This window comes from Amblyraja radiata, chromosome 11 (assembly GCF_010909765.2).
Source record: "Amblyraja radiata isolate CabotCenter1 chromosome 11, sAmbRad1.1.pri, whole genome shotgun sequence".
Classification (NCBI taxonomy): Eukaryota; Metazoa; Chordata; class Chondrichthyes; order Rajiformes; family Rajidae; genus Amblyraja; species Amblyraja radiata.
This window is the reverse complement of record NC_045966.1, coordinates 18513123-18536334: the sequence shown is the minus strand read 5'-3', so window position 1 is coordinate 18536334 and position 23212 is coordinate 18513123. Positions and strand designations below refer to the sequence as shown.

Genomic DNA, 23212 nt, shown 5'->3' with positions numbered 1-23212 from the left:
GAAGTTATGTAAATCAACCTAGTCAAGGATGTACAGAAATAATTGCTAAGCAAATAAAACTAGGTTGATCACTTTCTGAGATAACCTACGGTTTGGAAACTTGTTTGGCATCATTGTAGATTTAAAATGTTCAAATCTTGCTTTAATACTCCTTACACCAATATTTAACAACCCTCCCCACTAACTTGTTCATCCAAAACTTGCCATCTATTTGACTTATAACTTGATTGTTTACCAGTAATGCTTTCAGCTGAACTATCAGGATGTTTTCTTCCAGCAATTTATTAAACATGTAGTGTATATCATGTCTTTATGTGAAGTGTGTTTTACTGCAGTGTAATTCGTAGTTAATGTGTGGTGTTTTTATATGTGTGGTGCAATATATGGAATCAATTTCTTAACCTCAAAGTCCTTCTAAATGTTTTCCTATTGTAAATGGAAAGTTTTGGAAGATGGTTGCTAATTTTAATTACTTCCATCCAAGAATGGAGACGACTCGGCTCTCTACCTTTTCATATTCAGCGGTCTCTGCCCATGATGGTAGCAAGGAGGTGAAATGCAACATTTTCCTGTGAGACAATACACTTTACCTGTGCCAGCATTGGTTTATCTGAATTGAATCTGGTTGAATTGAAAATTCATTTTTCAAATTCGCAGATGACACCACCATTGTGGGCCAGATATCAAATTATGATGAAACGAAGTACAGGAAGGAGATTGAGAACCTCATGTCCTGGTGTCGGGACGACAACCGTTTTCTCAACGCCAGCAAGACAAAGGAGATAGTGATCAACTTCAGGAAACAAAGCGATACACATACTCCAGTTTGCATGGACGGTGCTGAAATTGATATGGTCGAAAACTTCAAATTCCTCAGAGTCAATATCACCAACAACTTCCTCTGGACCACCGATATTAATGCAACGACCAAAAAGACACACCAATGCCTCTATTTCCTTCGAAGGTAGGAAGTTTGGCATGTTCCCTACAATTCACACTAATTTCTACAGATACACCATAGAAAGCATTTTATCAGTATGCATCACAGCTTGGTTTGGGAACAGCTCCATCCAGGGCCGCCAGAAATTGCAGCGAATTGTGGACACAGCCCAGGCCATCACATAAACCAACCCCACTTCTATTGACTCCATTTATATCTCACGCTGCCTTGGTAAAGCCAGCAGCATAATCAACGACGAGTCACACCCTCGCCACTCCCTCTTCTCCCCTCTCCCATCAGGCAAAAGTTATAGGTGTGAAAATGCACACCACCAGAATCAGGGACAGTTTCTTCCCAGCTGTTATCAGACGACTGAATCATCCTACCACAACCAGAGAGCAGTGCTGAACTACTATCTACCTCTTTGATGACCCGAGGACAATCCTTGATTGGACTTTGCTGGCTTTACCTTGCACTAAACGTTATTCCCTTATCATGTATCTATACACCGTAAATGAATTAATTGTAATCACGTATTGTCTTTCTGCTGTGGATAGCACGCAACAAAAGCTGTTCCCTGTACCTTGGTACACATAACAATAAACTAAACTTATCTTCTGCAATGATGCACCCCCTTCACATGGTGTGAAATTTGTATGGGAAGAGTCTTTCAGACAGTAATGAGGTGATTAGAAGCCCTACATCATGCTGTCTCAACCTTATGAGTTTAGAAAAAGTACTTTGTAGTAGATGAAAGATCAGGTATTCCATACAACCACTAGCGCCCTTTGTGAGAGAAAACCCCCCTAAAAGGATCATAAAAAATAGTTCCTTGAGGTCTAAATCCTTTTATTCTGAATTCATTTTCAATGTCAAATCTTTAGTGCACTTTCAAGAGCAACAGTAGCCAAAGTGATGTCATTGGGACAGAGAAACCTAGAACAATATGCTGTTGGTTTGAAAGTTTAACTTGGCTCATAAAAAGAAACCATTCTATCGCAATGTTTTCAGTTTTCTTCTGTGCTTTTCCGAGATAATTCAACCTCTACTTTAGATTGCTCTTTTCAGTAAGTTATTTACTGAGGCCTCTAGAGTATATTGAACGAGTTAAAATAGAAATTATTGCAGTTCAGCCAGAATCTATAAAGAAAAAAGATGTTAACATGTTGGATGCATACCCTTCACTACCATGAAGACATCAACAAACAAACACTTTAAAATGGTCAAAAAGAAATAACTTTGGGATATGTAATAGACATTCCTTTTTAATTTGTTGCTTTACAGGGGATGATTCTATCCTGCACTCTGAACTGTAAATAGCAATCATAATTCTCCATTCTTGGCAATGTGGAATAATGTTAGGTTTGACCTTATACAATTTTATTAAATGCTGGAATTATGCCTTTAATTGATGTTGTGGTGGGCCGAGCCACTTTGGTCTCGAACCGTCGTTCGTCGAGTTCGAGCACTCGCGTGAACTGGAGTGATCTGGGTGAACAACAGATGGTGTGCAACGGGCGACGGAGCTCGTCTTCACTTCACAGTCAACACGTTAACACACACACCTTGCCCTTTTGTACTAATCGTTGAGCTGGGGAGGGCCGGCCTTAGGAGGTACGGGGCCCAATTGGGAACAATTTTGGTGAGCCCCAGATTCCCAGCCAAGGTCTGTCAGCCCTGTTATTTAGTATATGTTATGAAATTGTACACTAAGGTGCTATGGGTTATACACTGTCTTAATCTCTCCTGCTCTCATCTGACTCCGCTGGCTTCTAACCTTTACCATAGCTCCACCCCCCCCCTTTGCAGCCTACAATGTGGAGTGGTGCGGCCTTTCCTGGATACCGGCCCGTAGCTTCAAGCCACGGGTGTGGTGCGGACGTAGCATCGCAGAGCCTGGGATCTTTGGCCGAAGATCGCCAGTGTTGGAGCTCCGACTGTGGGGTCTGTGGACTTTAACACCATGAAGCGGTGGTCTCCAGTGAGAAGCGGCTGACTCGGGATCTCCATGCCGCAGAGTGTTCCGATCCATCCCGACGCTGGAGTTTCGATCATCCCGACGAGTGGGCTTGAACAGCGGACCATCTGCAATGGCAAGTGCGGAGGGTTCAACCCTGACCACGGGTGAACAAAGGAGGAAGATGACTGAACTTTATTGCCTTCCATCAAAGTGAGGAATGTTGATTCCACTGTGGTGGTTTTGTATGTTAAACTTCATTTTATGTGCTGTGTGTATTTTTGCTTTTTATTTAGTATGGCTGTGTGGTAACTCAAATTTCACTGTACCTTAATTGGTTCAGGTGACAATTAAATTGAATCTTGAATCTTGAATCTTCTGGACATCACAGCCCTAAGTGTGGTTTGAACAAGTCGAAGCCCAATTCCACACCTGCCAGATAACTTCCGACGTCACCAAGCACTACTACGTGGTCAGTGCGCTGGACCAGGAAACCGCCGGGCGCCTCATCGATTACCTCCGCCAGCCACCAGCCGACAATAAGTACGAAGCGATCAAGACACTCCTGAAGACACATTTGGTCTCAGCCACCGCGACAGGGCGGCAAAACTCCTGCACATGGATGACCTAGACGACCGTAAACCGTCCGTGCTCATGAACAAAATGCTCGCCCTGATGGATGGACACAAGACCTGCCTCCTTTTCGAATAGGTCTTCCTCGAGCAGATGCCTGAGGACATCCACCTGCTCCTTGCGAATGACGATTCCACCAACCCCCGATGGCTGGCAGCCTGAGCGGATATGCTGTGGCAGGCAGGGTGGAGCCACCATCAAACGGCTGGCGGTTGTGCCTTGGCAGGTCATACGGGTGGTCCCAGCCTCCACGGAGGGGGCGGCAGTAACGTCAGCCACCAACGGCATCAGCAAGGACAAGTTGTGCTACTACCACCAAAGGCGGGGCTCCGAGGCCCGCCGATGACGACCACCCTGGGAAATGCCTCAGCCGGCCGTCGGTAGTAGCAGCTGCGGCCGGCCAAAAACATCGTCTCCTCTACACCTGGGATCGTCTTACGGGGCGGCATTTTCTCGTTGACACGGGAGCGGAGGTCAGTGTTTTGCCACCCTCGGGCAACGACTCTCGATCCGGAAAGAAGGGGCCTCCCCTGACTTCCGCCAATAACAGCAACATCAGACATACGGGGTCCGCACAATCCCGCTAAACTTAAACTCCTGTCTCTTCAAGTGGGCCTTTACCATCACCGATGTCTCACAACCGCTGCCGGCCGCCGACTTCCTCCGGACGCACTCCCTGAAACGTTCAAGTCGATCGGCTTGCGCCACGCTGAGTTGACTGCACCCCACCTCGGCTTGGTGACCTTTTCCGACAATGAGTACGCCAGGATATTGGCCGATTTCCCTGACATCATAACTCCCCAGTTCACAACAGCCAGCCCCAAGCATGGGGTGAAGCACCATATCCCCACCACCAGACCGCCACTCCATGCACGCGCACGCAGGCTGCCCCTAGACAAACTCCAACTGGCCAAAGGCGAGTTTCACAAGATAGAGGAAATGGGCATAGTGCGCCGCTCAGACAGCCCGTGGCATCCCCGCTTCACATGGTCCCCAAAGCATCTGTGGAATGGAGACCCTGTGGGGACTACCGCCGTCTCAACAAGGTCACAACAGCCGACTGGTACCCTGCCCCTCACATCCAGGACTTCACGGCAAACCTGGACGGTGACAAGGTATTTTCCAAGATCGACCTGGTACACGGCTACCATCAGATTCTAGTCCACCCAGACGACATCCGCAAGACGGCCCTCATCACCCCTTTCGGGCTCTTTGAGTTCCTGCGCATGCCTTTTGGACTCAAGAACCTGCCCTCAACTCAACTAGCAATGTTACAAAATTTTGAGATTTTAAAAATCAAGTCTTTAATTTATCCCATCAGATAAAGCATACAAATAAGTTTAATTTGACACCTAATTCACTTTCATATCTTCAGTATTAAAGAAGTTATGGCCATTTTCATACTCGGAAATTGGCATCTTGTTCCCTATTGCATTTTCATTGACTGAACACAAAAGCTGTGATCGAGAACATTTAAAGGCCGATAACTTTCTTAAAATTTAAGAGAACTGAAAGAAATTTTCTGTTATTATAGATTGAAGCATTCTGAAACAAATATGAAACAATCTTACTTAGATGACTTGAAATTAAAGCATATAATTAGTTAGTTACCTAATTGTAGCTAATTACAAAATTCAATTACTAGATCTAAACATCTATCCATTTCTTAAGAATAGATTAACATTTTTAAATATAGCCTAAGTGTCCAAATAACATTCACACAATAATTCAGAATATAACATAATTTTAAAATCTCATTGTCATGGGTTTATAAGCCAAATGGAAGGAATTTAATGTTTAATACCTGTAAATTAATGGCCATTTAAATCAGCTTGCGAGTCGGTTTTACTGGAACGGGACCATTTAAACCGTTCAGATGCAGTGAATTTATACCCCGTATCTGCAGCAAATACACTGCCGGTTCTTCGGGGGGGGGAAATCACCGTTTCGCAACGTAAAATGTGAATTAAATACATCTTAAGCAACACTTTTATACATGAAAATAAACTACTTTCTTTTACCTGGTCCTGCATAAAATCCATCCCCGTTGTCGGCATTGGCGGCTTCAGAAGCTGCTTTTAAAATCATTCCAGCGATTAACTTGTCGGGTGATTTTTTTTTAAAAACACACAGAACGGCCGTAGAAACGATTCTTTAGCAAAATGTTGCACTCTAACAAATATAATTCAGGAGCAGGTCGGGAAAAAATCCCGTTTTCACCCCACCTCCCCCCCTCAAACGCGCCAAAATCGCGCACACGGCCAGGGCAGAATTACAGCGCCGCTGAAGGTAAGTTTTGTAACATACCTAACTCAACCAGCTGCAACCCCGAACACAAGAGACACATAAACAAGATCAGGCCGCCGCACTCGACAGTCTAACCGACGTCCAATACTCTGGTTCTGGGTGTCGGGGGGGGGGGGGGGGGGGGGGGGGGGGGGTCATGTGGCGGGCCGGGCCACTTTGGTCTCGAACCATCATACGTCGGGCTCGAGCTCGAGCTCTCCCGTGAACTGCCGTGATCTGGGCCGACCAATCAACGCCAACCTGGGTGAACAGCTGAGGGTGTGCAGTGGGCGATGGAGCTCGTCTTCACTTCACAGTCAACACGTTAACACACACACCTTATCCTTTTGTACTAATTGTTGAGCTGCATCGTTTAAATATTAAACTGAGTGTTTATACAACACGTGAACCTCTTTAATATTAACATTTTGTGTACAATGAACAATTCCTGTGGGCTTTATTCAAACAGTACACTGAGATCTTTATGCACAATTAACCTGTAACTATTTGATCCAGTCACAACAAACAAAAGGTATGTCCTCACTTTATTATCCGTTCTGTGGTATTCACCCCGCATTATTGTATTAAATATCTTAGTGGATATCCATTGTGCCCAATTTTTATGAATTGCTTGAACCAGTTGAACCCATGGAAAGCTGATTTTAAGCCACAGCTGCACTTCATTAAGGGTTGCTGCGGCAGCTGAGGAAGCACAATCTGCCATAGGCAATGATGGTCCAATTCTATACGGCCATCGTAGAATCTGTCCTCACCTTCTCCATCATGGGCTGGTTTGGCTCAGCCACCAAGCACGACACCCGGAGGCTGCAGCGAATCGTCCGATCAGCCAAGAAGGTTGTTGGCTGCAACCTTCCCTCCATTGATGAACTGTACACTACAAGGGCCAGGAAGTGAGCGGGCACGATCATCTCTGACCCCCCTCACCCTGGCCACAAACTCTTTGAATCACTTCCCTCTGGAAGGCGACTTGGGACTGTCAAAGCTGCCACAGCCAGATAAAAAACTGTTTTTTATTCCACGAGTAGTAGCTCTACTCAATAACCAAAAATCTTGCCTCCTTTTGCTCTGGTATTTTATTTAATTCACATGCTTAATCAATAATGTTTTATTATTAATGTTTAACATTTTATGTGTCATTCTCATTTGTCATTTTGTCACTTGCGAGCGGAGCACCAAGGCAAATTCCTTGTATGTGAACATACTTGGCCAATAAACTTATTAATTCATTCATTAATTCATTCATTCATTCAGTCACGAAGGATGAAATTGAACACTCAAATGTTCCGATGCAACTGAAAGCTTTGGTTGATCAGTTAGGGAGAGAAGCAGAGAACATTTGTACTCTCAGGGCACGGAAGTCCTTCAGACAGGTAGTCGAGCAGCAGTGGGAAGAGGTTACATTTGAATTGAACACCTGGATTGAAGCATCTAGAAGATTAATACCGTGATACAAATGTTTTAATGGCCTCACACGCATGCTAAAGCTCAGTCAATGCATTATTAAATTCCATCTTTCAATATCTGCAACAATATCTTACCCACTACTTCATGCGGTGTAGAACCTGAGAATCTCATGAGTGTGCACACACTAACTCGCTCACTCTCTCCCAGTCACCCATCCGAACAGTAAGTTTGATATTATGCCGCATGTGATCAGCATTGCTCAATGTGGAAGACTGAGTGTAGCTGAGGCCTCAATAATGAGAATATTGCCTTCATAACTGAGGACCTAGTTTATTGGTTCATTGGAGGCAGCATCAGTTGAAAATTTCCGGAGCTTTGAGAAGCCCAATGTAGGTAATCCAGGTGTCAGAAGCTAATAGAAGGGCAGAAATTGCTGTTGCCGGGTAGACTGAGTTGGTCGGATGACTTAATCTGCAAACACAGTTTTTCTCAACTGACCAAAGGGTGCATTGGTGAATTGAAATCAATGGTAAATGTTATTGTCAACGTCTGCCTTTGCTGAGGAGAATGGGAAGTTGTTCATGTTTTCCAGGGTTTCACCAGTGGGCAGTGTGGGGCAGCAGGGGTAGTTTTGTAACTGGGAGCTCCAGATAGCCCAGGTGGACAGAGTGCTTGGAAACTGTTTGGAACGAGTCTGCAAAGTGTTTGAAAAGTGTAGTCTTTGCTTAATCTCACCAATGTAAATTAGACCATATCAAGGGCACCAAATGCAATCGATGAGAATAGAGGAGGTGCAGGTGAACTGCACTCACCTGGAGGGAAACATGCACCTGCTGCAACCTCATCTGTCACATTCAACGCTCTTGATACGGGCTCCTCCACATCGGTAAACCCAAGCATAGATTTGGTGACTGCTTCGCTGGAGCCCTGTTTGCAAACCACTTCCATTCCCCTTCCTATTCCCACACCAATCTGTCTCTCAGCCTTCTCCACTGTAAGAGTAATACCCCATGCAACCGAGAAGAACAGCAGCTGCCTCTGCAGCCTTCAACCCAATGCCAAGAATGTTGAATCCTCCAATTTCTCTCCTGAGCTTCCCAGATTCTCTCAAGCACACCTTTATTTCCACACCCTCCTACAACTCCTACCCCCTCCCTCCCTCACCGTCTTCTAGTTTTTTCCGTCTCCTCCGCAATGTCCTCTGCTCAACACCCACCCCTTCCTACTCCAGGTGCCCCTCCCCAGTTTCCTTCCACCCACCATCCCGCCCTTTGTTTCTGTACTCTCAACTTTCTTTCTTATCAGATTGCACCATCTACAACCCTTTGTTTTCTCCTCATATCACCTCCAGCTTTGATTACTATCTTCCCCTTCTCTCATCCACTTGACTAATCTCCAATCAATCCCTCTGTAAATCCCTGTCTCACGGTGTGAGTCCACCCACGAGTGATCCCGAGTTTAAAACAAATCAAACTCGTGGTAATCACGTAGAATTAACGTAGTGGGAACGTCGGATCTCATAACGCTAACGGCAGGTACTCGGGAAACTTGTTAACTCGTGAAAATCTTTCAACATGATGAAAGATTTCCACGAGTCAAATTTACTCTTGAAGTAAAAAATTTAAACTTTTAAACTCGTTGTAAGAACGTAGTAGCCCATGAGTTTACCATAGTGACTCGTGAGTCTACCGTGGGCACTCTAACTCACCGGACAGGCAGCATCTCTGGAGAGAAGGAATGGGTGACGGGATGACGTTTCCAAAATTCTGCTGCGTCTTTGTGTTACTCCAGCACTGTGTGTTCACTTTTTGTCAACCAGCATCTGCCCTTTCTTGTGTATGACATTATTTGTATCCGTGGCAGTTGATTGTCGCTCCCTTCAGTTTCCCAGGGGGTCGGGACGGGACTGGAGTTGGGAGGGAAAGGTGGGGGGGGGGAGGGGAGGGGAGTGGGGGGAGGGGGGGGTTGGGGTGACTTACTATGGGAGACAAGTGTCCGAGAGGTATACTGACTGTGTGGGCAGGCACTTTGGTAGTGATTGCCCATGGGGTTCACTGTCGAGGACTTCATAATGCAGAGTGACCATACTGAGGGAATTCCCGTGTATATGAAGCAGAGAGACTGGTCGGTGCGCATTTTCCCTTTGTAGGTCATATCAATAGATGCGGCCGCGCTGAATTCTATCTTTAACTCAAAGCCGCAGGATGGAGATGTCTTCTTTAACACTGTTTCTTCGCCGCCACCGCGTCCTTGCTGCACAATGGCAGCGAGTGCAGGGCTGAGATCCTGCCTTGTTTTTTTAAATATCTGTGGGAGGATAAACAGAATTAACATTTCAGGTCAAAACCTTTACCTACAATCTGTATCAAAACATTGTGGGTGGCCTTCAGTTCTGACAAAAGTTATTTAACTTGAAAAATCAACTGGTTCTCTTCCCTCAGATGTTGCCTGATGTGCTGAGTAATTCCAGCATTTTCGGCTTTAATTTAACATGCTACTAATTTAACATCACTACTATTTTTATCAAGTAATCCAAGCTATATAGAAAAATAACTTTTGTCAGAAGTGTTTTTCCTTTTCCCTCCAATCTCCAGTCTTGAGCATAACTAATTGAAATAATAATAAAAATAATTATATCAGGTTAACATGAATTTCATGTCTTTGAATGCATCTAACTTTTAAAATCCTCTTGTATGGTCAAGACTTCAGCTTTTCGAAAAGGTCCCATCTTTTGGTGACAACAAAAAAAGTCTTGGTTTTATGTCGTGTATTTCATAACCTTCAGAATCCCAAACATTTTATTGGAATGTATATACATTTAAGTTGTAATATTGGAAACACAAGAGACGAAATACGCACGATAAGCTTCCACAAACATTAGGTTATAGTGACATGTCAGTCTTTTTTATAATGATATTCATAATCAGGACACCGGAATTAACCCACTGCTCCATTTCAAAATAATGTCATAGTCTTTTGCAAATCATCTGAAAAATGACACCCCCAACCGTGCAACTCACATTCTATATTATCCTGGAATGTAAGCCAAAATTTTTGTATTAAGCTTCTGGAGTGTGACAAGATTCAGAATGCAATGTAGCAAGGTTATTACAGCACTTAAGGAAAGAAAATACCGAACAATTTTTAACATACACTCTCAAATGCCATTATAGCATTTCTGAGGTGCGATGCGAAGTCTGTAGAACTGAAGCATAAAATCCTCACTGAAGTAAAGGCAAACATTACACTCAACCATATGATCACTTTTTCTGCATGTGCACAATCTTTTAGTGATTTGTGTTTGCATACATTACATCTCTTTGCTCCTCCCAGCTCCTATTCTCACCATTTTTGTTGAATTTCAAGTTTAGTAATTTCAACTTCCTCTTCCTCAAATGTAATTACAGCACAGTGGAAGAGCGGGTAAGCTGCTGCCTCACAGCACCAGGGACTCATGTTCGATCCTGACCTTGGTTGCTGTCGGTGTGGAGTTTGCACGTTCTCCCTGTGACTGCATGGGCTTTCTATGGGTGCTCTGATTTACTCCCACATCCCAAAGATGTGTGGGTTTGTATGTTAATTGGCCAGAAGATGATACAAAAGTGGGATAATATAAAGCGAGAGTGAATGGGTGATCAATATTTAGGATGCACTCGGGATTCAGTGGGCTGAAGGGCCTGTTTCATTAAACTAAACTAAACTAAAACCTAAAATTACCCTTGCCTGCAAATAACCAGTCCATGCACACCTCACTAATGCATTTGTTAAGGGCCTGTCTCACTTAGGCGATTTTTTCAGCGACTGCTGGCAACTGTCACAGTCATAGCAGGTCGCCGAAAAAGCGATGACTGGACCCCCCCCTACAACAATGTCTACGACAAGCTATGACAACCTGCCACCTAGTCGACGTCAAGCTACGGCAAATTAACGACAACCGGCGACCCATTTGGACGTCCACCTATGACCACACCTACGACAACCTACGACCACACAGTCGACAACCTACGACAACCAAAGTCAACCTATGTCCACCTGCGACAAGCTATGACAAGCAATGACCCTGTCGGCAACAACTGAAGACATCTGAAGACAATTCAGTCGCCGGTACCTGTCGCCGGTTGACATAGGTTGACGTAGGTAGTCACCAATGGAATTCACCAAAGTCAGCACCCGGCGACAACCAACAACACCCGGTGACAACCTGCGTCATCCTGGCGACAACCTATGACCACCTACGACAGGAGAAGACAAGCTACGTTAAAGGGCCTTTCCCACGAGCATGCGACTGCATGAGGCAAGCGCGACCTAACGTGATCGCTTGAGCCGTACGGCCTCGCGAGGCCGGTCCCACTTCGATCGCCGGAGCCGTATGGAATTGTGCGGAGCTGGTCCCGACATCGCGCGGGGCTCTGGAAAACTGACAGTGTTCAAAAATTCTGCGCGGCAACAGCCTGATGAGTAATGAGCACCGTCTCGACGCCGTACGCAGCGTCTTAACGGCGTACGCCTAACGCGAACTTCCCGCGGACTTCGCTCGAACTTCACGTCACTCACTCGATCTCCGCACGGCCCCCGCTTCTGGTTTGGTCACGCTCGCCGCATGCAGGCGCATGCTCGTGGGACAGGCCCTTTAGTCCACAGTCGGCAAAAATCTTTGAATATTTAAAAATCCCGCGGCGACCAGAAAAATGTTACGACTCTTTAGGCGACTTTAGGAGACTACTCACGACCATACAGGCATCACCCCGTGACCATGTGAAAACAGCCGGGTGTCGCCGAAAAAAATCACCATAGTGGGTCAGAGGCTTTAGGAGCTTAATACATGCATTACTCATCAGGCAGTAGGATCTATTGATTATTGTGAAGAGCAAACTGAGCATTGAACATGTCAAATAATAGGTTATTCAAATATTGCTATGCTTTAATTTTATGTGCATCATTGAAATCCTGGATTGAAAAAATTCTTATTCCCTTATGGCATAAATGATGGTTCAATAAATAAAGCAGTAGAGTTGATCAAGTCGAGTAGGGTTGCCTGAAGCATTTTATTCCACAGTTAAATGAAATAGTGTTAGTTGTCACCCTTTTCTTTTTTCCCTGGTTATGCTTTGACCTTGAAAGCTTAATAAATTATTTTGGTTGCTTTTGATATATCGTGATTTTTCGTATATATTTATTGTCATACTTATTAATAATACTAATAACTACAAATAAATGTACTGGCAATTTAAAAAAATCAAATATGGCACAATAGTTTTGAGAATGGTTCAGTTGCAATATTTTGGGTTGATTTTTAAATTTAATTTCCCAGTTGATATCACAATAAGGGAACAGATTTCTGCAGAGTACTAGACCATACAATTTATTTTACTGTTAAAATGATGAAAATAGTTTTTCAGTGCAAGGTGCATTGCCTTATTGTTTAAGATATATTTTAATTTTCAACTAATTTCTTTTGATTATTCAAAAATATATTTTGTTAAACATTGGATATTAATTCTAAGATGTAGGCGCATAAATACTGAAGATCATGAAATCCTGTTGTTATAGAATATATTCCGCAGTTTACGCACACCTTTTTACCATTTGATGTTGGTCAGCCTGCACTGCTGGTCCATATGGGTTATCTATTGAGATCTTTTCTTGTTGGAATATAGTGATCATTGTTCACTTTACCCCTGTATGCAGATCCTGTATCCTACATCCCTGTTCAGTTCTGTGACACCTGGAAGATAAGACTTGTGCATTGGAGCTTTCTAATTAGGAAGATACCATATGAAGTGCCTGGGTAGGGTTTGGGGGGATGGGATAAGCCCCGGTGTGCAGCTGCTGATTATTTTGCATGGATGGCTGTAGAGAAAAGGGTGTTGTGCTGAAAGAAGCTGCTGGTTCTGGTAAGTGCAGATATAATTCACTACTGCATTTTATGATTTGACTATAGCACAGTTTCTTTATTACAACATTCTGTTGCTCTTGAAGTAATGTGTAATAGATTTTTGTAGAACATGGCAATTTCTGGCTGTATTTTCACATTCGACTGTTGGTCTCGTATATTATCTGAGCTGGGGCACGAATTACTACTGGGGCACGAATGAATCCAGATCTTTACCTTTATGAATATTGTAATGAATGTGTATAATGCATTTAAAACCATTTGATATAAGACATACCCACTGGAAATAATGCACAATGCCAATGCATTTTCTGAAGAATACAAATGAATGATAAATTAAAATTGTTGAATATTTTAAGTTGCATACAGAAGCTATTTATAAGAAATTCTTCTTATTTAGCAATAAGATTGATCTATTATGAAGTTGTAGATTAATCTGGTGGTAGCTGCAGTTGCCAGTTCACATCGTTGTCATGGTAATTGTACTATGATCCTGAAATAATATAGTTCAATCAACGCTGATCAAGGGTATTATCAATGAGGAATTTGGGTTTGTAGCCTGCTACACCTGCCTTTCTTCTTACATGAGAAAGATTTATTTAAATACAAATGGAAGGATGTATTAATAGATTTGTTAATTTAAATGTAGTATTCAATGATAAATGCTGTCAGTCTGCCTTTTCTGCTGCTCAATTTCAGCATAAGCAATAGATGAGCTTTGAGTTCCCGGGGTCCCAAATAATCTTATTGTCCTTTTAAAATGCTTGTGGAGCTGAACAGATGGAAGTTAATATATAAAACCCTTTATATCTGTGGTCCATGCTGGCTCTCAAGAATTTCCATATGTATTCTTGGGAAAAAAAAGTATTTGCTGAGGAAAAATATTGATACATCTGAATAAAATATTCGGTTGAACACTCTTAGCAGTTTGGAGAGAAATAATAACCATCAAAGGTTCCTGAAGGATAACGTGAGTTTAATATAAGAGGTTATATGAGAATTACTAATAACTTTACAAAGCAAAACTAGTTATTTTCTCAATAGAATTTGTAAATCATTATAATTCACAAGTTTGGTTTTGCAAAAGTTTATAAGTGCTAGATCAGGTGCGGGCCCATTGGGCTCGTCCCCCAAGACAATATTCCACCACTGACCCATAGCCCCCAACTGCGCAGGCCCGGCTGAGGGGTTCCTGTTGTGATGCCAGAGATCCCCGTTGTGACATGAGTCACGTCAACCCTCCCCCAACTGTGCCTCGCCATCCCTCTTCCTACGTCTATCCTCCTCCATTCCCCCTCATCCCCAGCACTCCCTCCCCCTCTTCACTCTCTCTTCTTTCCCCTCTCCTCCTCTCTCCACTTCCTCCCTCACATCTCCCTCCCCTTTCCCATACCCTCAGTCACTCCCTCCCTCACTCAATAACCCCTCTCCCCTCCCTACCCCCTCCTCTCCCTCTATCTCCCTGCTCCCCCCACTCCTCACCTTCCCCATATCCTACTCCCCCACTCTCCCGCCTCACCTCCCCCACTGCCCTTCCTCTGCCTCTATGCTCCACTCACTACCTCACTCACTCCCCCCTCCTCTCCCTCTATCCCCCCCCCCCTCCTCCACCACTCTCCCTCCTCACCTCCCCCACGTCCCCCTCCCTCTACCCTCCCTACCCCCCTCCCCTCCCTCTATCCCCTGCTCCTCCACTCCTTACTTCCCCCTATCCCACCCCACCACAATGAAAATCATGTTTTTTCTTTAAAATAACCAAAACACAATTATTAAAGCTTTATTTCAGACACAGGTCCATATAACACATCAAACAGTATAAGGAGATACAAAAATACATTAAAAATTGCATATTAGCCTATAAGATATACAAGCTATTGCACCAATGCCGTCTTAGCCTAGAAGTGAATCTATAGCAGTTGTGGGCCTGTCCCACAACAATGTTGTGGGCCTGTCCCACAGGCGATTTTTCAGGCGACTGCCGACGACTGTCAAGTCGTAGCAGGTTGCTGAAAAACCGGCGACTGGAACAGCGACTGTCAGAGTGGAACACACACACACACACATACACACATCGCTTCCTTCACCAGCCAGTTATGCAGGCGGGGGACAGGGCAAGCGGGGGGAGCGGTGTCTGAGTGAAATTCACACGGTGCAAAGCCATTGTGATACGGACACACACCACGATGAACAGGAAGGTTGGCATTTAATTAAGACGGTGAAAGCACAGTGTACGGGAAGGGTCACTTAAGTCCTTTAAAAGAGGTGGGGGGGGGGGAGAGAAGGGGGAGAAGGGAGAGACTGGGTGGGGAGAGGGAGTGGAGACAACTTTTAAGAAGCCAGAGATACACGGCTGTGAAGCTCGACGGACATTAACATTACCGGTCGGTTATCCTTTGTTCTGAAAACTGCTGTTTACGTTTTTTTCCCCCAATGTGCCAATGAAAGTCACTGGTCAGCACCGGCAACAACATACGAGAACCTACGACCTCCTGGCGACCCACTACCACTGCACCTATGGCACGAGAATTCTCACTACTCTCACGGCTTCATTCTGGTTGCCGCTAATTTTTCAACATTGAAAAATGAGCAAATGAACATGTTGAAAAATTAGCGGCAACCAGAATGAAGCCGCGACTAGTTCCGAGAATGCGGGAACTACTCACAACCATGAAGGCGACTCCCCGGCAACCACCCACGAACATGTGGCGACCATGTGGCGACCGCATAGTCTCCTGTAGTCGCCTAAAAAGTCGCCTAAGTGGGACAGGCTCATAAGCTGTTAATGAAAATGGAAGAATTTGAATTAAAAAAAAAAAAATATTGAATTAAACAAAGTTTTAGATTTGGGATGCCATTGCGACGTCATTGTGAATGAAAACATTTTTAATTTGAAAATCATGATTTTTTAATGTAAATAAGATTCGGGATCCCATTGTGACATCATTGTAACGTGGCTGACGGGCAGGGCAAATGGAAAAGTGGTTTGAAAAGTGTTTTTGTAAAGTTTAAAATATCAATAACTTGTAAAATATAACATAAATCCGAACAAAACTTGTTTCATTTATGTCCCAGGACAATGGTGAGTAAGGTGGGCCATAAATGGTAGCGCTATCGTGTACTATTTTGGCGGGTTTTTGGGATATCACATCCACGCACGCATGCATGCATACAAACAAACAAGATGAGAGTTTTAGTAATATATAGATATAGATTGCATTTTGTTAATACTTAATAGATAAAAGAAACTCAGTCGAGTATTAAATAATGAGTAAGATCAGCAACCAAAGCTTTACCTTGCTATCCCAGCAGTTGTTTCTTCCAAAATATTGTAGAAACAATAGTTTAATTTATAAAGTGGCATTAAATTATATAAAATTAGTTTTAATTTTTATGAATCGATTTTCAAATTGCCTATAAAATTGAAACATGAGTAATGTTTCTACCATCTCTGTGTAAGGTTTACAGAGACCAAGACTCCAATTACAAATTGAGTACTGTATTTTACTGTATTTTAATGTGAAATATTACAAACTAATTTCATCACTATTAAAAATTATGAAGTTCTCAAACAATATATATTGTGATGCAAGTGGATGAATCCACTAAATAGCAGTGAATCAGATATGGTTAAATTATTGAACTTTACCTGTGCATTTATACTCGCCAGTCTCTGTCCTTCAGAACACCTTTCACCACTCTTACCTTGCTGACTATGCCATCTGATATGCTTTCTCATTCAAACATATAAGATTCTAAGAGGGCTTGACAGAATAGATTTTAAGATGTTTTCATGAATGAGAGGGTTACAAACAAGGTGACATATCTGCAAAATAAAGGCATCACTATTTAAAACAGGAACACAGAATATTCTTCTCTCAGAGGACATTCAATTGGATGGAACTCTATGCCTTGTAGGGTGGAGGAGGCCAAATCATGAGATATATTTAAGGATAAGAATGGTAAATATTTGAAAGATCTATGAACTAAGGGTTACAGGAACTGGCACAGAAGAGTTGAGGCTAACATAGATCAGCCATAATCATATTGCACGGAAGGGCAGACTTGAGTGCTTGGCGGCCTACTCCTATTTTTTCGCATTCTTGTCAGTTAGTAATTACTACGGAGTTCATCCAAAATTTAAGAAGGCAGCTGCACACCGTAATATGCCTGTTTGGCTTTTGGTAAGAAACATCCACTTTGTCTCGCTCTACTTCAGCTTCCCTCAAAGGGCCTGACCCACTGTACGAGTTCACCCAAGAATTCCCAAGTTAAAAAAAAATCAAACTCGTGGAAGCACGTAGAATGTACGTAGCGGGTACGTCGGAGCTCGGGACGTCTCTTAGCGGCTCGTAACGCTAACGGCAAGTATTCGGGAAATGTGGTAAGCTCGGGAAGACTCGAGCGGCTATTACCGTAATTCCCCGAGTTCGAATCAGAGGACAGCCCCATTAGTTCTGCAAGTTTTGTTACTTCAATACTTTTCATTTTTATTGTCATATTTACCATTGAATCTTCCATGGCACTTTCTGACAGTATATTCCACCAATAGCAAATAATAAATTGCTAGTCCCTTTTATATAATAAAACTAGACTAAGTGGGACCCGTTGGGTCCCAGCATCACACAGGAGGGCTGGTCATCCAACGCAATATTCCACCTCTCCACCAATTCTAATATTGGTGGCCAGTTGGGGGGGGGGGGGGGCTTTCTGGAGCGCTAGTATGGGTGTTATGGGCTGAAGGGACTGGTTTCCAGAGGGCTAGTATGCAAATTGTGCGCCAAATGGATTCTTGGGCTAGCGTCTCAGTCAATCAAGCCTGTTGTGCTGGCAACTCACTCACTCACGGCTGGTGGGCTGGTAGTTGACTCACGGCTAATCCTTGAAATTCTATTTCAAGCAGGGTATAAGGCCACCAAATTCAAGTGCAGTTTCTTACCACTTCTAGCAGGGTGCAAGGCCACCAAATTCAAGTGCAGTTTCATACCATTTGAAGTAGGGTGCAAAGCCACTAAAGACAGCGAGTTGTGACCTCTCCCTCCTCCATCTTGCAGAGACTGAGCCACACCCACATTTCCGGGTTTTATAACCCCTCCCCCCCACCGGAAAAGGTGTGGCTTTCATGGAGTGATTGACAGGAGAGAGATTCTCAACATTTTTTTAAAAACTAATAACATTTATTTTTCATTGATGGGAAGAATTCTCTGCACCTGCTCAGCGGAGGGGGACTGAGTAAGATGGCCAAAAATCACAGCCGTAAGTGGTAGCGTTTTATCTAAAATCAATATACAATGCAAACAGGAAGTAAGTGCATTTACAGTAGTGCCTTTTAACTGCAAGCCAATGCACCCAAGCCACCATTTGCAGTAAGTAGTGCCTTTCAACTTCATGCCACCATTTGCAGTAAGTGGTGTCTTTCAACTTCAAGCCACACCCAAGCCATCATTTGCAGGAAGTAGTGCCTTTCAACTTCAAAGCTCCCAAGCCACCATTTGCAGTAAGTAGTGCCTTTGAACTTCATTCCACTATTTGCAGTAAGTAATGCCTTTCAACTTCAAGCCATTGCATCCAAGCCACCATTTGCAGTAAGTAGTGCCTTTCAACTTCAAGCCAAAGCACCCAAGCCACCATTTGCAGTAAGTAGTGTCTTTCAACTTCAAGCCACAATTTGCAGTAATAGTGCCTTTTCTACTTCAAGCCAAAGCTCCCAAGCCACCATTTGCAGTAAGTAGTGCCTTTCAACTTCATGCCACCATTTGCAGTAAGTAATGCCTTTCAACTTCAAGCCATTGCATCCAAGCCACCATTTGCAGTAAGTAGTGCCTTTCAACTTCAAACCAAAGCACCCAAGCCACCATTTGCAGTAAGTAGTGCCTTTCAACTTCAAGCCAATGCACCCACGCCACCATCTGCAGTAAGTAGTGCCTTTCAACTTCAAGCCACACCCAAGCCACCATTTGCAGTAATAGTGCCTTTCAACTTCAAGCCAAAGCTCCCAAGCCACCATTTGCAGTAAGTAGTGCCTTTCAACTTCAAGCTCCCAAGCCACCATTTGCAGTAAGTAGTGCCTTTCAACTTCATGCCAACATTTGCAGTAAGTGATGTCTTTCAACTTCAAGCCACACCCAAGCCATCATTTGCAGTAAGTGGTGTCTTTCAACTTCAAGCCACACCCAAGCCACCATTTGCAGTAAGTAGTGATTTCAACTTCAAGCAAAAGCAACCAAGCCACCATTTGCAGTAATAGTGCCTTTCAACTTCAAGCCAAAGCACCCAAGCCACCATTTGCAGTAAGTAGTGCCTTTCAACTTCATGCCACCATTTGCAGTAAGTAATGCCTTTCAACTTCAAGCCATTGCACCCAAGCCACCATTTGCAGTAAGTAGTGCCTTTCAACTTCAGGCCAATGCACCCACGCCCCCCCATTTGCAATAAGTAGTGCCTTTCAACTTCAAGCCACACCCAAGCCACCATTTGCAGTAAGTAGTGCCTTTCAACTTCAAGCCAAAGCAACCAATCCACCATTTGCAGTAAGTAGTGCATTTCAACTTCATGCCACCATTTGCAGTAAGTGGTGCCTTTCAACTTCAAGCCAAAGCAACCAAGCCACCATTTGCAGTAAGTAGTGCCTTTCAACTTCAAGCCAAAGCAACCAAGCCACCATTTGCAGTAATGGTGCCTTTCAACTTCAAGCCAAAGCTCCCAAGCCACCATTTGCAGTAAGTTGTGCCTTTCAACTTCATGCCACCATTTGCAGTAAGTAGTGTCTTTCAATTTCAAGACACACCCAAGGAGGGGGAGGAGGAGGGGTGGGGGTGGGTGGGGGGGGGGGGCTTTCTGGAGCGCTAGTATGAACCATTTTAGAACCAATTGACATTTTGTTTGCAAGCTTTAGAACCAATAGACATTTCTTGCAACCTTTAGAACCAATAGTCATTTTTTGCAAGCTTTAGAACCAATAGTCAATTTTTTGCAAGCTTTAGATCCAATAATCATTTTTTTGCAAGCTTTAGAACCAATAGAGACACGTTTTGCAAGCTTTAGAACCAATAGAGACATTTTTTGCAAGCTTTGAACCAATAGAGACATGTTTTGCAAGCTTTAGAACCAATAGAGACATTTGTTGCAAGCTTTAGAACCAATAGAGACATTTTTGCACGCTTTAGAACCAATAGAGACACTTTTTTGTAAGCTTTAGAACCAATAGACATCTTTTTGCAAGCTTTAGAACCAATGGAGATTTTTTTGCAAGCTTCAGAACCAATGGACATTTTTTTGCAAGCTTTAGAACCAATGGACATTTTTTTGCAAACTTTAGAACCAATAGACATTGTTTTGCAAGCTTTAGAACCAATAGACACTTTTTTTGCAAGCTTTAGAACCAATAGACATTTTTTGCAAGCTTCATAACCAATAGACACTTTTTGCAAGCTTTAGAACCAATAGACATTTTTTTGCAAGCTTTAGAACCAATAGACATTTTTTTGCAAGCTTTATAACCAATAGACCTTTTTTTGCAAGCTTTAGAACCAATAGACACTTTTTTTGCAAGCTTTAGAACCAATAGACACATTCTGCAAGCATTTTAGAACCACTAAGGGCACTTACATTTGAGTAGACAAGTGTTCATTGTTATTCACAGCTCAGAGAAACGTGACCCTCTGCCTTCCTCCATCTTGACGAGTGTGTGAGGCACACCACTTCCTGGTTTTATAGTCCCTCCCCCCCTGCCGCCAGCGGGGGCAGCAGAGAGAATGGGGAATTTTGTAAAAACATTAATATCTCTGTCATTATTAATCGACGGGAAAAATCCTCGGCACACATGCGGCGGAGGGGGGCTATGAGCGAGATGGCCAAAAATGACGGCCGTAGGTGGTGGCGTTCTATCGGAAGTCGCAGCACAGATGGCCAAAACCGGTCAAGAACAGACTTTTAGTAATATATATATAGATGTAATAATTTTAAATAGCTTAAATTAATCTGCCCTCACGCATCTCTATTTTCAAGTAAATTTCATTAGAACCAACTTTTGAATAAACCTCCTCTTTGGACAACCCCTTATCCCATAAATCACTCAAGCTAATTTGGACTTCAAATTCTGCAATACCTCGTTTAGGCAGAGAGACCAAACCTGCAAAGAATATTCCAGAATGAGTGACGTTTCGGGTCGAGACCCTTCTTGAGACAAGAAGGGTCTCGAACTGAAACATCATCCATTCCTTTTTCCAAAGTTACTCCAGCTTTTTGTGCCTATCGTCGGCTTAAACCAGCATCTGTAGTTCCTTCCAACACACGAGTATTCCAGGTATGGTCTCATAGAAGCCTTTTACAATCGCAGTATGACTTCTATGCTCTTATTCCCTTGGATAAAAACAAACATAACATTTATTTTCCTTTAGCTTCCTGTACTACATGTTAACGCTGCTTTTCACGAACCACCTTGCACATTTATCTGATGTAATCAGCAGGTGCAAGGTAGGCAGCATCTGAGGGTAGAAGAATGGGGTCAATATTTCAGGTTATTGTCCTTTTATCAGAACTGTTCCTAGTTGAGATAATGACGACTTGAAATGCAGAGAAAGGAGAGGGGAAGCAGCAATCAAAAGGAGAAATCTGTGATCAGGCGAAAGGCAGTAGACATAAAATGATAAAAGAAGTGCAAGGTGAAAAAAGGGTAAAATGGGACAACAGGTCAGCTGTGATGCTGGAAGCAGAATAATTATCTGAAATTACAGATGGAAGTAAGAATTCTGGAAGTCCTGGGAATAAACATCTCCCAGGACCTCAAATGGCAAATGAACACCGTCACTCTCGTGAAGAAGTCACATCAGCGGCTGTATTTCCTGATGTCTCTGCGGAGAGCAAACGTCTCACAGCCGCTGCTGCTGTCCTTCTACCGATGCGCCGTGGAAAGTATCCTCTCCTATGGAATCCTGGTGTGGTTTGCTAGCTGTACTGTGGCTGAGAGGAGGGCGCTGCAGGGAATTATAAAAACTGCGCAGAGCATTACAAACGCCCAACTGCCCTCCTTGGATGACATATATAGGGCCACCTTTGATTACAGTTACATATTATGAATTGCCTTCATGGTATAAGGTCATAAGGTCATGTAACAGGAGTAGAATTAGGCCATTCGGCCCATCAAGTCTACTCCACCATTCAATCATGGCTGATCTATCTCTCCTAACCCCATTCTCCTGCCTTCTTCCCATAATCTCTGACACCTGTACTAATCAAGAATCCATCTATCTCTACCTTATAAATATCCACTGATGGCCTCCACAGCCTTTTGTGGCAAATAATTCCACAGATTGACCACTCTCTGACTAAATATATTTCTCCTCATCTCCTTCGTAAAAGAACGTCCTTTAATTCTGAGGCTATGACCTCTAGTCCTAAACTTCCCACTAGTGCAAACATCCTCTCCACATCCACTCTATCCAAGCCTTTCACTATTCTGTATATTTCAATGAGGTCTCCCCTCACTCATCTAAACTCCATCGAGTACAGGCCCAGTGCTGACAAATGCTCATCATAGGTTAACCTACTCATTCCTTGGATCGTTCTTGTAAACCTCCTCTGGATCCTCTCCAGAGCCAGCACATCCTTCCTCTGATAATGTGCCCAAAATTGCTCACAATATTCCAAATGCGGCCTTAACAACGCTTTATAGAGCTGTCAACTCATTTTATTTCTATTCAACTCACTCACCCAACTCAACCCCACATCTCCTGTCAACCTACTGAATTCTATAATACTAAATATTCTAATAATAAGATATCGCTGTATGCAGACGACGTACTATTATATATTACCAACTCCCAATTTAGTATTCCAAACATACTAAATATTATAGAAGAATTCAGTTCCTTTTCAGGGTATAAAATAAACTGGAACAAAAGTGAAATTATGTCGATAAAACCTCAAGACCCGACACACCTTCTAAAATTTCCCTTTAGAATTGCTACGGAAAAATTTAAATATCTTGGTGTTTACGTGACTAGAAAATACCCTTCTTTATTTCAAGCAAATTTTCCACCATTAATCACCAAATTAAATGCCCTTATTCAATTTTGGAAAA

General features: G+C 43.2%; 1 protein-coding gene across 1 annotated transcript in view; it reads left to right on the top strand.

Annotated features, from left to right (window-relative positions):
• Positions 1 to 13039: 13039 nt before the first annotated feature.
• The window catches only part of psd2 (pleckstrin and Sec7 domain containing 2), a 108971-nt gene continuing 98798 nt past the window's right edge, over positions 13040 to 23212 (top strand). The window contains exon 1 of the mRNA XM_033029448.1: positions 13040 to 13135. The gene's annotated coding sequence lies outside the window, so the exon portion shown is untranslated. The remainder of the gene's footprint in view (positions 13136 to 23212) is intronic.